The 14,687-nt window shown below is 35.3% G+C and overlaps 1 protein-coding gene and 1 long non-coding RNA gene across 6 annotated transcripts in view; one reads left to right on the top strand and one right to left on the bottom strand.

The window, feature by feature from the left end:
• LOC148654576 (tetraspanin-9) overlaps window positions 1-14,687 on the top strand; it is a 195,763-nt gene that overhangs the window by 145,297 nt on the left and 35,779 nt on the right. The gene's annotated exons all lie outside the window — the stretch shown is intronic.
• The window catches only part of LOC148654577 (uncharacterized), a 157,901-nt gene continuing 150,738 nt past the window's right edge, over window positions 7,525-14,687 (bottom strand). Inside the window, exon 3 of the long non-coding RNA XR_015941496.1 lies at window positions 7,525-7,679. This is a non-coding gene — a long non-coding RNA (uncharacterized LOC148654577). The remainder of the gene's footprint in view (window positions 7,680-14,687) is intronic.

Here is a 14,687-nt window from a genome sequence, read left to right on the forward strand (position 1 = left end):
TACAATTTCTCTCACCGTTTGTTCTTCATAGCTTTTCAAACCTGCCAAAAAATCTTTTTCACAGACCTCTTCACAGCATCAACCTTCATGAAACCAATAGTAAGACTTAGAATTAAACAGAAATTGGGTTTACATTAACACAAAGGAATAACATAAAAATATCACATACTTGCATACTATTTAAACAACATGAAAAGCAGTAGCTTTGTCATTCAATCAATATTTGCATATCAGTGAATGAAAGAATCTGTGGCAAAAATAAAGAAATGTGGCAAGAATGTGGTAATTCCCCTGAAGAAATATATGATTTGCAGTAAATGTATGACTTTTAAGAATGTAATGCTGCGTTTTCCAGTATTGACAGGGACAAATACAAATGCTTTTGCTCTTGTAATTGAGTTGCATTGTGTGGAGTTCTTAGAACAGAAAAGTTAATTTATTTATAATAAAAAGAAGATGCTTTAGTGACTGATCTATTCCCTGTTCAATTTCAATTTTTAATTAAAATTACTGCATGGATCAACAAATTGGGTTGCCCAGTGAACAAAATTAATATGAAGATGCATACAGTCTTATTTCATTGTGGAAATAACACTCCCACTAAGCCCTGCCAAATCAAATATACAGCATTTCATGAAGGTTCAGCTCATTGATGCATTCACTGCACAAAGCTTCCCCTTTCAAAAATGTCACTTCACAAATATGTCAGACATACTTAGGAGTGTATATGATGATATTATTACATAATGTGTTTAATGTTTTCAAGGTTTTATAAAGCCAGAAATCAGGTGCTGTTTGCTTTAAATTTCTTTAAGGTCTTGGGCTATTGTACACTCAAAAGATAGTGGTGTTTTATATTCCTAGAGCTTGTTTTTTTTAATTCATTTATTTAGTTGGCGCTAGAGCCTAGATTTATGTAAAAGTACTCCAATGAGACTAGGTTGTAGCTGACATCAGGAATTCCTGCCCTGTGTCATGTTGAACAAAAGAATAAAAAAACCATAAGGTATTATGAATCAAATGAGAGGAGGTCGTTAAGTCCATCTGCTATAGCTTCGTTAATAGTAGCTAATAGATTCAAGGATCTCATCCAGTCATTTCTCAAAAGAAGCTAGAGCATCAGCTTCAACAACATGGATTGGTACAGTAGCTTGTTTTGTACCTCCACAATACTGATGGAAGTAAACCATTTAAGAAGAAGGGTATTGGAGAGCCCCTGTTCTCCATTTTAAATGCACTTCAATGTAGATCTCACTTGTGTCTTCTTATTCATGTTTCACTAGTCTGAAGAGGGCTTCTGGGTTTACTTTCTCCATGCCTTTGAGGATTGTGAATACTTGAGAACATGCTGGTTTGTGTTCTCTTTTGTTAATAGTGGATTTATTACTGTTGAATGTGAGAGTTTTCCTCTCCCTTTGTTCTAAAGCATCCAGGGAGATCTCTGGACAAATGCAATTGTGTAGTATGCAAGGAACTTTCTTTGAAACCCTTCTACAGTCATTCTCCCCTTTTTAAAGTTATATACAGTACAGTATATATATATATGAATTAGGCCCATAAAAAGATTTCTCTGTCTCATTATGACTGTGATTTCATTATCTCAGCATAAGGGCACCTTGAGATGCTTATAGGGACATTCTTGTTAAAGTCAGTGTAAGCCAAAGTTTATTCAAGAAAGTTTTTATTTTTAGTTACTAAGGCACATTTTAAGAACAGAAAACTACACTCAGTAATGTATAGGAAAATGAATACATTGTAGGGTGTGACAAGTTGGGGGTATAGTAGTTGGTTTTCATACTGACCATACTATCTTGGGATATGTAAGTGTATGGTTACTATTGATGCACAATGTTTCTATCATCTTTTTTAATATACTGTCATATTAAAGCACCATTTTTAGTTCTCAATGAAATCTGTTGAAGGGATACCTAATTGAATATATTTTTTTAACTCTTTCCATGACGTTAAAAGATATTCTAAATACCATCATAATCAGATTCTGATATGCATAGATGTAAAACAGGCTGTAGGTTCTTTACATTTTTATACTTTTAAAATATCTAGAACAGGAAAGCTCCAAGCATCCCGTGTTGAAAGCCTTACTGTATACAGTATGTTTAATTTTGCACTCAATTAAAACATTATTTCCACTGTCACCAATGTTTGTTTGCAAACTTGTTATACAATGGCTGTACAAGATGGACAAGAGATTATGTTACAATTAAATTAATCAGTTCTGTTTATGATGCATGCAAATCATCTGACTGAACTGTTCATTTCTGAAAAAGAAAAAAAAGGCCTATGTTAAATACTTTGTAAAATGTTCTTCAATATTACAAAAACATTTATCAGAGATAACTTGCATTTGTTGGAAAGGTACAAAAGCACGATGGTAAAAGTGACAGCATGTAAAAAATGTTATTGGAAATGTGAATTGTGTTACGGCAACCTTTTTTGCTGGATACATTTCACAAGGGGACTCTTCACTAAAACACTGCTTGTTGTGGAAAGACAAATGTATTGTGGGGATGGGAAAAAACTGAGGAATTAAGTGACTAGTTCCAAAAAACAGAATATTTTCTTTACAAATATCTATTGTCTTTGTGAAAAAATGGGTGGTCTAGTGGTTAGCACCGCTGGGGCTCTGGGTTCAAATGTTGGGGTGCTACCTCTGTGGAGTTTGTATTTTCTCCCAGTGTTCACATGGGTTTAGACTGGGTGCTCTAGTTTCCTCCTGCAGTCTAAACACATGCTGGTAGGTTAGTTCAGTAAAACCTGGCCATGAGAGTGGGCATGTTTCTGTGTATGTCTGTGTGTGCCCTGCGATGGACTGGCATTCAAACCAGAGTGTATCCCGCCTAGCACCCACTGCTTCCCAGTGGCCAGGCTCCAGGCCACCGCGATCCTGAGTTGGCTGAGCCGTGATTGAAAGTGATGTAATGTGTGAAAAATGCTCTTTGGTACAAAATATGAAACGTGCTCATGCCTCGAATTGAGTTTCAAAGACAGGTTTCAGCGGTGCGATTATTTCTGCTCAGAGTAATCCCACCGGGTAGGGGCTTTGCAATGTGACACATAAGGTGGCTCACAGGTGGTGTGAGGGAGGTTTGCGAAAAGCATGTGCCAATTGAAAGGGTGGCATGAGAAGGGCTGTGATGAAGACTGTTGTCAGTCTTCAAATATAGCACAGAATTCTGCCTCCTGACACCTGGAAGCGATATGCCACTGTCAGGCCCTGTGTGGCACTTTGATGGATGAGACAGAGCAGAGAGTCAATCGCAAGGAGTCCAATTTCTTATAATAGAACTGCACAGGACTTGGGAGGCAAGCTCATACTCAGCAATGCTGAGCCAGGATAAAAATTCTCAGCTAAGGTAACAGGTAAAGCTGAGAAGCTTTCCTCAACCTTAGATCAAAGAGCAGCCCCAGAATAGTGTTAATTACAGGATCAATGCCTCCTGAAATAGAAGCTTAAATGTATTTAAAGTTTTTAAACAGCTAAATGGCTATATTTTGTCCCCTTCTTTTATTTTTCTTTGGCAGTAATTCTAGTTAATTAAAGGGTCCTAGCTTAAAATAACACTGAGAATGTACAGTACATTGGAAATAATTTACAATTTACAATTTAATATGCTTCTGGGTTAAGAATGTATTTGACAGATTAACCTTTTACTAAATTTTAAAAGTAGATTATTACAGGTCAGCAGAGCACAAGGGCTATGTTTATTGCATCTTTTCTGTGCTTCAAGAACATACTGTAACTTATTGTAGTGTATATACTGTATGCAGGATAACAGATGAAATTTGTGCAGATGCTCAAAATGTAAAAGTACTTGAATTCTATGTAAGACTTGGGATTCTGAGTTTTGAATATCTTCTATGACATTACTTTTTTCAACAACATTGAAGTTGGATTGTTGTACATATTGGTTGCAGTTATTCACAGAAGTTGTTCTTCTAGAAGGAGGAACCATTAGATTACAGGTTGCATATTTATCTTAATCTGTTAGATTCATATATTTTTCTTTTCTGGGGAATTGCCACTCAGTTTAAGAGTTTCCTTGTATCTATTTAAAAAACCATTGTTAAAAATCAATGATGGTAGTGCCAGGTAAATCATAGCATCAGACTTGTTTAGAAGACTAAATAAGGGTAATGTAATTGGAACAATTTTCCAGCAGTGAAGCCCAAACATTTGCATGTGATTTGTCCATCTGAAAGCAGATCTAAGAGGTAATTATTGTGCCCTTTAGATTTCTTTAAACATCTTTTTGTTAAAATAAAAATGTGGTTTTCATGGGTTTGTAGTTACAGTTTTGTTGAAAAGTGGAAATGTTCAACAGCTCAGATAACAATATAAGAATTTATAAATAGTATGAATTTTAATTTGAGTTAGCAAAATACTTCAAACTGGCCTCCCTTTTCTTCTTCTGGTATTGCTTTTATGGCTTTTCATTTCTTTCAGGCCAACGTCTTTATGGAGTCCACATTTTTTTCTGATGCTTTAGGCAGATTTATCTGTAATGTTTAAGATACACAGTACGGTATATGCTTATTCAATTTTGTGTGCTTGGCAGCTGATATAAAGCAGTGGTGAGATAGATTTGTGTATAGTGGCATATTTCATAGCTGGAGTAAAATAAGAATTTGAGTCAGATACTTTAAGTGGAATTTAATCTGAAGAAAGTTGCAGATTTAAATCGTATTCTATTTCCAATTCTGCAATTTCCCTCACTGGATCAATAAAGTATCTATCAGTTTGCCTAGAACTGTGTTACAGTGCCTGTGAATGAGAGGAGCATTCACAATAGTTGTTATGAAGAGCTACAAGGACATGATGATTTATAAAATCTTTTTATAAATGTGAGGGGTCAAACAGGTCATGCATGCTGTAGCATTTCTTTTAAAATTATTTTTTTTCTTACAGTTGTACATTAAGAACTTGCGGTGAACCAAGAAAATGCTCCTTTTTATTCCAGTTTAAATTATGTTCTCTAAAGAGGAAAAAAGCAAACATGCATCTTCACTTTCTTAGGTTTAGTTTTTTCTGTATGTCTTGTTCTAAGCTTCTGATGTTTCAATTAAGCTATTAAAGTCCCATTAATTTGACTGGATTCAGCATTTTGTAAGAAACAAAAGGATGCTGGTACATAAGGTCTATCAGGACCTTAGTACTTGCCTGTTTGTCCACTTACACATCATTTCAGGCTTTGTGTAATGCCCAGTATTATGTCGATGTGAATCCTTATAGGGCCAAATGAGCAAACTACCTAAGTTGTCAAATTTAGAAGTGTTTATAGTCTGGCATGCAGTCTATTTTCCAGTTGTCTTCCTGGACAAATAGGTCAGCCTGTCACCAACAAGAGGAGCTAGGAAAGGTGAAATGCAGTGCTTTGTTCCTCAGCAGCTGCAGTTGGACCCTGATGAGAACCACTGGTTACCTGGGCAATGTCTGAGAATCTGTGTTTGGTAAATATTGCTAAAAGAAATGCATAGTCGAAAATGATCTAATTACTTGTAATAAAGAACCATGTCTACTGGATAGTAAATGATTTACTCTTATTTTAATTAAGTAGCTCTTTTATTTGGTAATAAATACAAGGTGAAAAAGGGAAAGATTAGATATTCCTCTGAGTTGATGCAGTACAATAGTTCTGCCCACTTGTGCTAAGTGATAATGAAAACAAAAAAAATAAAATACACAACAAAAAAATAAAATACCATTGTACAGACCTTGATGTCCTGAAGAATGTAATGTTAATATTACACCTCTTCTGACATTTTCTGTTTTTACATATTTTAGTTTCAACATTTCCCATTTTGCTGGCTTTCAGATAATTAGTGGTTACTTGTGGCCATTGAAGAATATTTAAGTTTCACTTTGATTCTTGAGATAATTATTTCCAAAGAGGTATAATTGTTGTTCATTTCTCAAAGAGGAGCTGGGATGGTTATTTTCCTTCTCAACCATTTTATATATATATATGATGTTGAAGTTAACTTAATTAAATAAATAAGTTATATAAGTTAACTGAAATATATTAAGATCTCAGTTAATACAGAAATGACTTGGTACAGTACTTTAGGATTAGGGTAAAACTGTTTTGGATATTGACAATCTGTATAGAGCTTAGTCTGAATGAACAGATGGAATTGATCTCTCAGCAAATATGTGTATAGATTAACAATTTAAAAAAGTTGTACAAATTCAGAGGATCAAGGATGGGAGATAACTAGTGATGATTCTGCTTAGTTATGTTATTTGTAGTCCTAGAAGACTTTGTACATTACTTTGAAATTGCTGGTTTCTTAATGAAGTTACTAGTCATGTCTGTGTAGTACTTCAGTTTCTCCATAGTGGAATTAATCATTCAAAATATATCTGAATATAGTGCATTGTGCATTCAGTCCCAGTGACGGACAAAATATTTTAAGTCTGTATAAAAACATAGAATAGAGACTATGTTCATTTAAAGCTGCTTGGACAACATTTTTGAAACAAGGTTTTTTTTAAATCAGTGGTTCTCAAACTTTTTGGACCAAGTACCACCCCTAATCCAACCAAAGCATCCAAGTACCACCTACAAGTCATCATCTCTAAGGAACCCCAGAAATTCTCAATGACCAACATGAGTGCGCATGCACACACACTCACACATACATATAATAAATATGATAATAAACTTTATTTGATATAGCGCCTTTAAAGGTGGCTTCTCAAAGTGTTTTACAGAAAAAAAACATTAACAACAACTAATAAAAAAGCACCATTTCAGTGAGAGGGGTGAGCCTTTCTAGTTGAGCAAAGCATAGGTTAATTAATCTTTCGAGCCTTGATACAATTCACAACAGAGTCTAACAGAAATTAAATCGTCAGGCATTTTCTTGACGGCAAAGGTCTCGCGGTGGATGTTGTAATGCGTACAGTACATTAATTTCTGGAGCAACCTCTCTAAATCGTGCAACTACACCGTTATGTCGGCTTGTCATTGCTCTAGCACCGTCTGTACAAACTCAGACGCATTTTATCCAGTCGAGGCCATTCTCTCCAATAAATTCATTCAGAAGCTGAAATTTTTGATCTCCTGTAGTTCCTGTTGGTAGCGGTTTACAGAACAGAAAGTCTTCATGGGACATACCCTCAAACTCGTATCTAACGTAAAAGAGCAAATTGACCAATTCGACTACAGACTCATCTAATTGCAGTGAAAAACATCTGTTCATCTTAACGTGCTCTATGAGTGTACTTTTGATATAACCCTTCATTTCAATAATTCTATGAATGACTGTGTCTTTCACGGGGAGGGGGGCAGCAGGTCGAGCTGTTTAGCAGCTTTTTCTCCACACATAATACGTGTCAGCTCTTTTGCCAACGGTAAATAAGTTTCTTCAAAAATAGTGTAGCTTACCTGCTTTAGCAATCCGCAAGGCTGCATTTTTCCGCGTTTCCGTTTTTATTTCCGTATTTATTTAGTTTTTATGTAATGCGCATGGGAGCGAAACAGAGACACTCGGTGTATTTTTCTCAAATTAGAACAGTTCTTAAATATTTTTCTGTTATCACGCTTTCCTGTGCTCACAAGATTACCTGCGTTCGTAGCACGTATTTCTATGCATTCCTGTGTTTACAGCGTTGGCATTGTTCCAAAATCACGCACATTCTCCTTTCTCCCTATTTGCTGGAGATACAGTAGCTTTTTTTAAATACAATTGGTCACTTGCATCCGTAGCACGCATTCCTATAGAGTGGTATAGAATAACAGAGTATATCTTTTTTGTCCACTGAAGTATTAGCGCCCACTGTATCGTAGTACGTAGGCTGCGTATTCGACACGTATTAAAATACAAATTATGAAAACCCGGCCCGATTTTTCAGCGCACACCACACAGTTCCAGGGTCATTTGGCGTACCACCTGGCGGCACTCCACATACCACTGCCGGTACGCGTACCACAGTTTGAGAGCCACTGTTTTAAATAATCGGGGATGTTTTTCGAGAAAAGAAACGTTTGAGAGATGTGATTGCTTCTCGCGTGCTTGTTTCTTTGTGCCATATTCCCAGAAGACCTCCCAGAACTGATTTTGCATCCCTGACAACTGCATCTAGATGCCTGAGATGGCTTGCAATTCATTCATTCAATATACATGCACTGTATTTTAGCAATGCTGTAAAGGGCGAGTTTGGCATTTGGGGTGGGCTTTTAATGGATTGAGATAAGAAGTACCCAAAATGTTTGTGTAATAACCTGCACATGTGAAATCACATGTAAAGAGATGCCTTTACTGGAACTGTCTGTGTCACTACCATATGTATTAAGGGTCATGGTTCTTCCCTGGAGAGAAAGGTAGACCTTTATAGTAGTAGTTATCTTTGTATGTTTGTATTTAACTACTGATTTGAACTCTTCTACTGAAGTCAAATTGTCTACTCCCAATGTGACATCAGTGCAGTGAATTATGTGCTCATGTTGTCAGTCATTTTGCTATGTCAGAATTTGACTAAAAACTTGACCAATTTTTAATGGTTAAAATAATTATTATTTAATTATTTAAATAATTATTTGAAATTAATACTTAAACTTGCTTAAAAGTACTGTAATATGGTTAGATTCGATGTTTAAGCTACATTTGCTTAACCTGGTTTGTACCATTAGAATGACAGGTGCTTCGGAATTAATTGTTAATTCATTAGTTAAGATATTTGCACTGGTAAAACCTATAGAGATTCACTGCTTTCTTAGGTGGATTGAGCTCAGAGTTTTGTCTTGCAAAATGCTTGGAAGATTCTTGGGCTTTGCGACTGTGACAGTTTCAATTGCTTTGAAACAGATAGAACCTGACTACTTTTTAATGTCTTTTACTTTTTTATCCTATGTAATTTAAACTGACATTAAACATTATGAATGATGCGTCACTGAAATGGAAAAGTTACATGGACAACAATGCTTAAAATTTTGCAGACCTAAGATTCATTCCTTTGAAAGTCTTTTTTTTTGCTTATTTCATTTGAGCCATTGTAACTGTTTTCTACCCATGTTACAGTCTCTTTAAATCTAGAAAGAAATATATTAAAGTTCTCTACATAAATGAGCTGACGATTTCTTTTCTACTTATAAGGCTTTCTTTTCAATTTGTGAAGACTACAAAATAATCTACCTATCAAGCTCTATGTCCATATATTTTAAATTTATGAATTATATTAAAATATATTTCTTTGGGAAAACACTACTTAAAACATAAAATTAAATCATATAAAAATTAATTAAAACGATAAGTTATCAGCTTTATGACATACCAGAAGTGAAAAATAAAAAAAACAAGAATTATTTGAAGGACATTTTCTCATTATTCTGATTGAAACTTGTTGGTCCCTTTGAAAGAAAAAAATATTATCTAAAAGGGGGTAATGAATCTGAACTGTTATTTTTAATGCCTCATGCTTGGCTTGGTTCCCTATTACTGTCTTGTTAGATCCAATTGAATAGTTGTCTCTACCATGAACATGTTAATGGCTGGAAAACAAAGAGTACAGACAAAGGTGAATGCTTGGATTGGGGTAATGTAATTAGTAGAATAACCCTTGGGATATTTATTAGGCTAACCAGTCTTCCTGAGTTTTATCAATTATCTAGATACTTGTATAGCAAACTAGTCAAGTTAATTGATGATCGGTTTAGTAAACAATGATTTTAAGATCTCCAATGGAATTTCAAAAAGATTTAGACTTCAAAACTGTACAAAACAGCTGGAAGATTACATTTAATATAGAACAGTTCAGTCTGTTTGATACAGGTAGAAAAATATAAACTAATAACAAAAAACAGAAAACACTGATCTTAAGTAAATTCCCTGTTACAAAAGTCTCAGGTGTTTATTGACATAATTTTCATCTTAAAGATAATGTAGGGAAGTAGTAAAAAGGCAAACATGTATGACACATACAGTAGCTGTATCATAAAAGTAGGGATGTTAAAAATACAGTGCAATAGCAAGACCTTGTTGAGAATATTGTGCTCAGTTTTTGTCAACACAGTATAAAAAAATGTATTCCATTTAGGCCACTGATCTGGAAACACATAAAAGGATATTACTCAGTTCAAAGCAATGTCATATTCCAGGGGTATCCAGGTCTGGTCTTGGAGGGCCAGGATGTCTCAATTAACAAGAATTAACCAAGAAATACGAACCAAGTGAAAACTGAGGAGAAGTGCATTTAAGATGGAGAACAGGATGCAGTACTTATAAGTACCCAGCCTTATTGCCCAAGCCAACACCTTTGTTCTTTCAAGAAAAGCCTGGATGAGTTACTCAGATCAACTAGCTACTCAAAACCAAACAAGCCCAATTGGTTCAATGGAATGACCTCCTCTTGATTGCAAAAAGTCTTATGGTCTTATTTTAATATGGTTGTTTCCTTTTGACATTTGCCTATTGGATGCGAGTGTGTTTGCTTCTAGATATTAATAGGCCATACGGAATTTAAAAATACATCTTAAAGGTGGTTTTAAGCATTTAGCTTATGTTATTCATACGTGTACTCTAGATACAATCTGAGCAAGTGAGTGAATTCGAAGTGAATTGTTTAATTAACAATTTAAAAACCTATTGTAGCTAGTTAACCAAAATTACTTCTAGTTCTTTTGTGGTGCCTAGACCACTTCAGGGAATGCAATTGGCTAGTTAACATTCAGCTCAAGATATAAGCTTGAGCATAGTTTATTTCAGAGATTCCTTTCATTAAGTAGGCTTCAGTATCACTGAATAAACAAATACTTCAAGCTAGCTGAAAGATTAATTAATAGGCAGAATATTTTTATTCAAAGAAAGTAAATTTGCAATTGGTCCGTTGCAACACAAGCACAAATATTTACACATAGTACCTTCATTTCCAAGTTTTTGCATTTTATTCTCATCAGTGGCTTCAGTTGCTGTGTGTTTTACTCTGTTTAATCAACAGTTTTAATATTTTTAATTGCTCACTTAAGTCCTTCACGTCTAGTGTGACTGTGCCTTTGTTGTTAAACTGACATTTGCCCTGAGACTAACTGTCACTTCTTTATTGATTGTGATTAGAGAAGACTAGTGGTTTTACAGTAGGGAATTCCAGCTCATTCCACTGTGTTCAGACTGCAAAACATTCTGAAGTAGTTCTAAGCTTACGGAATACAAAGAAGAAAAATTAACATGGTCTGCCTCTCCATTTCAGAGGAAAACTTAAACGTTATTTACAGTGTTAAACAGTATTCCATAATGCTTCACTATCTGTTTTTTATCTGTATTTTCATCTCCAGAGTATGTAATGCAGGTTTTTCTTTTTTACGGAGCTCATGAAAACATTTGTCTGTCAGCGGAAAGTTCTTTACAGGTTGGCAAGGCTTGCGCATTTAAAGATGGGCTCAGTAATTGCACTCATCACCACTTTGCACCAAATTCTAAAACCACCATTAAAAGACTTGGTTTCAGATTTGTTTTTCAAATACGGTGTTAATTTTAACACTAGGGAACTGCATTACAGAATTTGTATCTGTCTTCACAAATACTTTCTAGTGTCACTACTGAGAGACATAAGTGTGGCCCATCTCACTCACTGGTGATGATGTTTTCTTTCCCAAGCCTGCTCATCCTAATTAAAACTGTCCATTTGTGTTACAGAGTGAATATAAGGTATTTCTTGATGACTCAAAATAATGCTGTTTAATCATTGAACGAAGGAAAAATCATTCAGATTGTACTAACAGTATTGATAAAACAAATTGTCTCTATCCAACTGCATTTCATTTGTTTTATTTTGTTCTCATTTGTGGACATAAAAGGATGCAAAAATAAGTGCCGACGTGTCAGTGGAGGAATGGAATGTACAGTAGCTACCATCCAGAATGCACCTGTCCTCAGAGTCTTGGTGGCTAGCAGAGATACCATAAGGGGAGGAATATAGTCATCTGCATTAGACAAGCTGTTGTACAGATAAAGCAGAGCATTTAAGAGATTTATGCCATAGAGCCAGCTAGGATTATGTGTATTTAAAGATTTAGGAATAAATTAATGTCTAAAAGATTGGTTAACATAAAAAGAAATGCACTCTCTGCAATGAATAAAAATATAATTAAAGTTTCTCTTTTTCCATTGATGATGATTTGATTATTACTATTATTATTATTTATTATTATTAGACCTTGTTTTTCCGCTGTTTGGTATATTGTCCATCGTAATATAATCTTATTTATTACCTTATAGTTCAGATGTGCTGAAAATTGCACAGATAACTGAGGTTCAGCAGGCAGGAGCATGCTATAACCCACAAAATTAAACATACAAGATTGGTTCTGTCTCTGTGCTTGGTACGTGATCTCCGATTTCACAAGCAAAACCAGAATCTCAAAAGCACTGAAAAATTAGGTAGAAACTACGGAATTGTTTAAAGGAGCTCTTACATTTATCAAATATGATCTTCTCCCTTTAAAGGCTATTTGGATAAAAGAGTTCCATAACTAGTGCACTTTTTATTTTATTTATTCGTGATTTTGTTGTGAAGAAACTGCAAAAACTTTAACTTTTTCTGTATTTTCCCACCTTCGGTAATTTTACATGCTTTTGGTATCTTTGTGGATAATTACATCAAGTAGTCTGGAACTTCTCATAATTCCCAGGGCAGCGATAACATTACAGTATTTCTTCAAGAGTTGTTGAACAGAAGTTCTAATGTCCAGGTTCTGCTGCAGTTGGATGAAGTACCCGGACCCCATCTAATGCTAGTCTATATATAGTGTGTTCATCAGCTGAGTTTCTGGCTGGACTTTATTTGACCTTACTGTGTTATATGGGCCAGGGGAAGATCCATTGCTGTACAGTATGACAGCTTTAGAAGGCAAATAACGTTGACTGAGTGGCAGCCCATCAGAGTTTTCCCGTTCTTCTGATTGTAATGTGATGGCACATGTTACCATGAGTTAGATTGTGTTATGTTTTTCACACCCTGTGACTGTAACTTAACACTAGTTTTACATTTTTTTTCATCACAGATGGCCTAGTGCACACTCCTTTTCTGGAAGTTCTTATGGGCCTCCTTTAAATTCCCGGGAGTTATAACTTTCAGGAATGGATCTTCTTTTTTTCTGCTGCACATTTTGAATTAAAAAACTTTCAAAAATAGAATATTAATCTCTTAGAATGTTTGTTTTTTATTATTAAATTGTCACTTTTGGAGAAACGAACCTGTTCCTGTTCTTTTTAATGCCTGTTCTTTTTAATGACCTAAACATGCTTGGTCTGCACATGAAAATACCTTTTTTAACGTTTCCTAAACCATGATCTTGACTGCATATTTCTGTTGAGCACTAGCCTATTTGATGTCTACAAGACAACAGTATTAAATCCTTAAACATTCTAATGTCAGTGACTTAATTTAATTCACTTGTTAATTCACTGTTAATTCACTTGTTCCTTTACAGTATTTGATTGTCATCCACTAAGCAGTATACTGTATTTTGCAAAGTGGTTTCAGTTATATAATTATTTGTAAAAAAAAAAAAGGTGATTTTTAGATTCCACAATGTAATACTTTTACTTTGTAGTTTCTCGTGTCATGGACTTATTCCATTGCAACACGTGACACAAGTCCTCGTAACTTGATTCTGAAAGCCCTATCAGTAGTCCTGACCATTTCCATGGATGACCTGACCAGTGCACCTGCCGCAGTGAAATGAAATGAGCTTCTTATGCAGGTCTCTGCCTTCAAGTTCTTATTGATTTTCTATTAGCTTGTTGTTGGCACCACTGATAAGATTGTATTTTTAAGCTGTATGCAATTACCCCATTCTGAATGTGCAATCTGAATTCCTAACAGGGAGGTATAGTTTTCTAAACTTCAGGTTAAAAAATAAGCAGCCACCTAGGTTGCAATCTTTTAAGAAATGTGGGCGACTAAGCAAAATGTATTTGAAAAGAGAATTAGAAAAAAATAGAAGTTGCTCAGAGTGGAGTGGCAAAGCACTATAGTTAAAGGTCACCTACTTGTGAAGGCTGAAGTCCCAGGTTATATTTGGGAAATAGAGCTGCTGGAATGCTCCATATTAATGGACTTGTGGCTGTACAGTTAATTGTATTAATTTGTTGTCGGGTTAATCTTGATGTAACCGAGAAAGGGTTTTTCCCTGAAGAAAGCCCTAGTTGGAGCACGTCTTGTGGGCTGTTTGAAAGTCTTCTACCTTGCCTCGTCACCAGCACTGACTTCCTGCTTTTGTCTGTAGATGAGAGGTACAGAAGCTTTATACAGTAGATAGATAAACATGATTCCTGTAGATATTAGGAAAGAGGGGAGAATTTTTCAACCCTACATTAGTGCAGTGTCATTGGGGAAAAATGAGCACTGAAGCTCTGTTCTGGACTTAAGACAGGTTCTGCATGCTATTTAATGTGAGGACCATCGCAAGGCCTACATGTGACCCTTGCAGGAAGTTTTGGGGGGTTTTTCCAAAGTTGAGGATCTTGATCCCTGGTCAGTCCTATCCCTGAACTCTGTTCATTTCACATACAAAAAACAGTTTCAAATGTAGACTCACTTTAAAAAACACAAATCTTTTCGGTTTTAACTGTACTGTAGAGGTAGCTAAAGAGAGTGTAATTGAAAAGGGTTTCTATGCGTCATAAAGTGAACTCAATCTCTATTGATTAATTGACTGCTAGCCTAA

Source organism: Lepisosteus platostomus, chromosome 9 (assembly GCF_059453375.1).
Source record: "Lepisosteus platostomus isolate fLepPlt1 chromosome 9, fLepPlt1.hap1, whole genome shotgun sequence".
NCBI classification, from domain to species: Eukaryota; Metazoa; Chordata; class Actinopteri; order Semionotiformes; family Lepisosteidae; genus Lepisosteus; species Lepisosteus platostomus.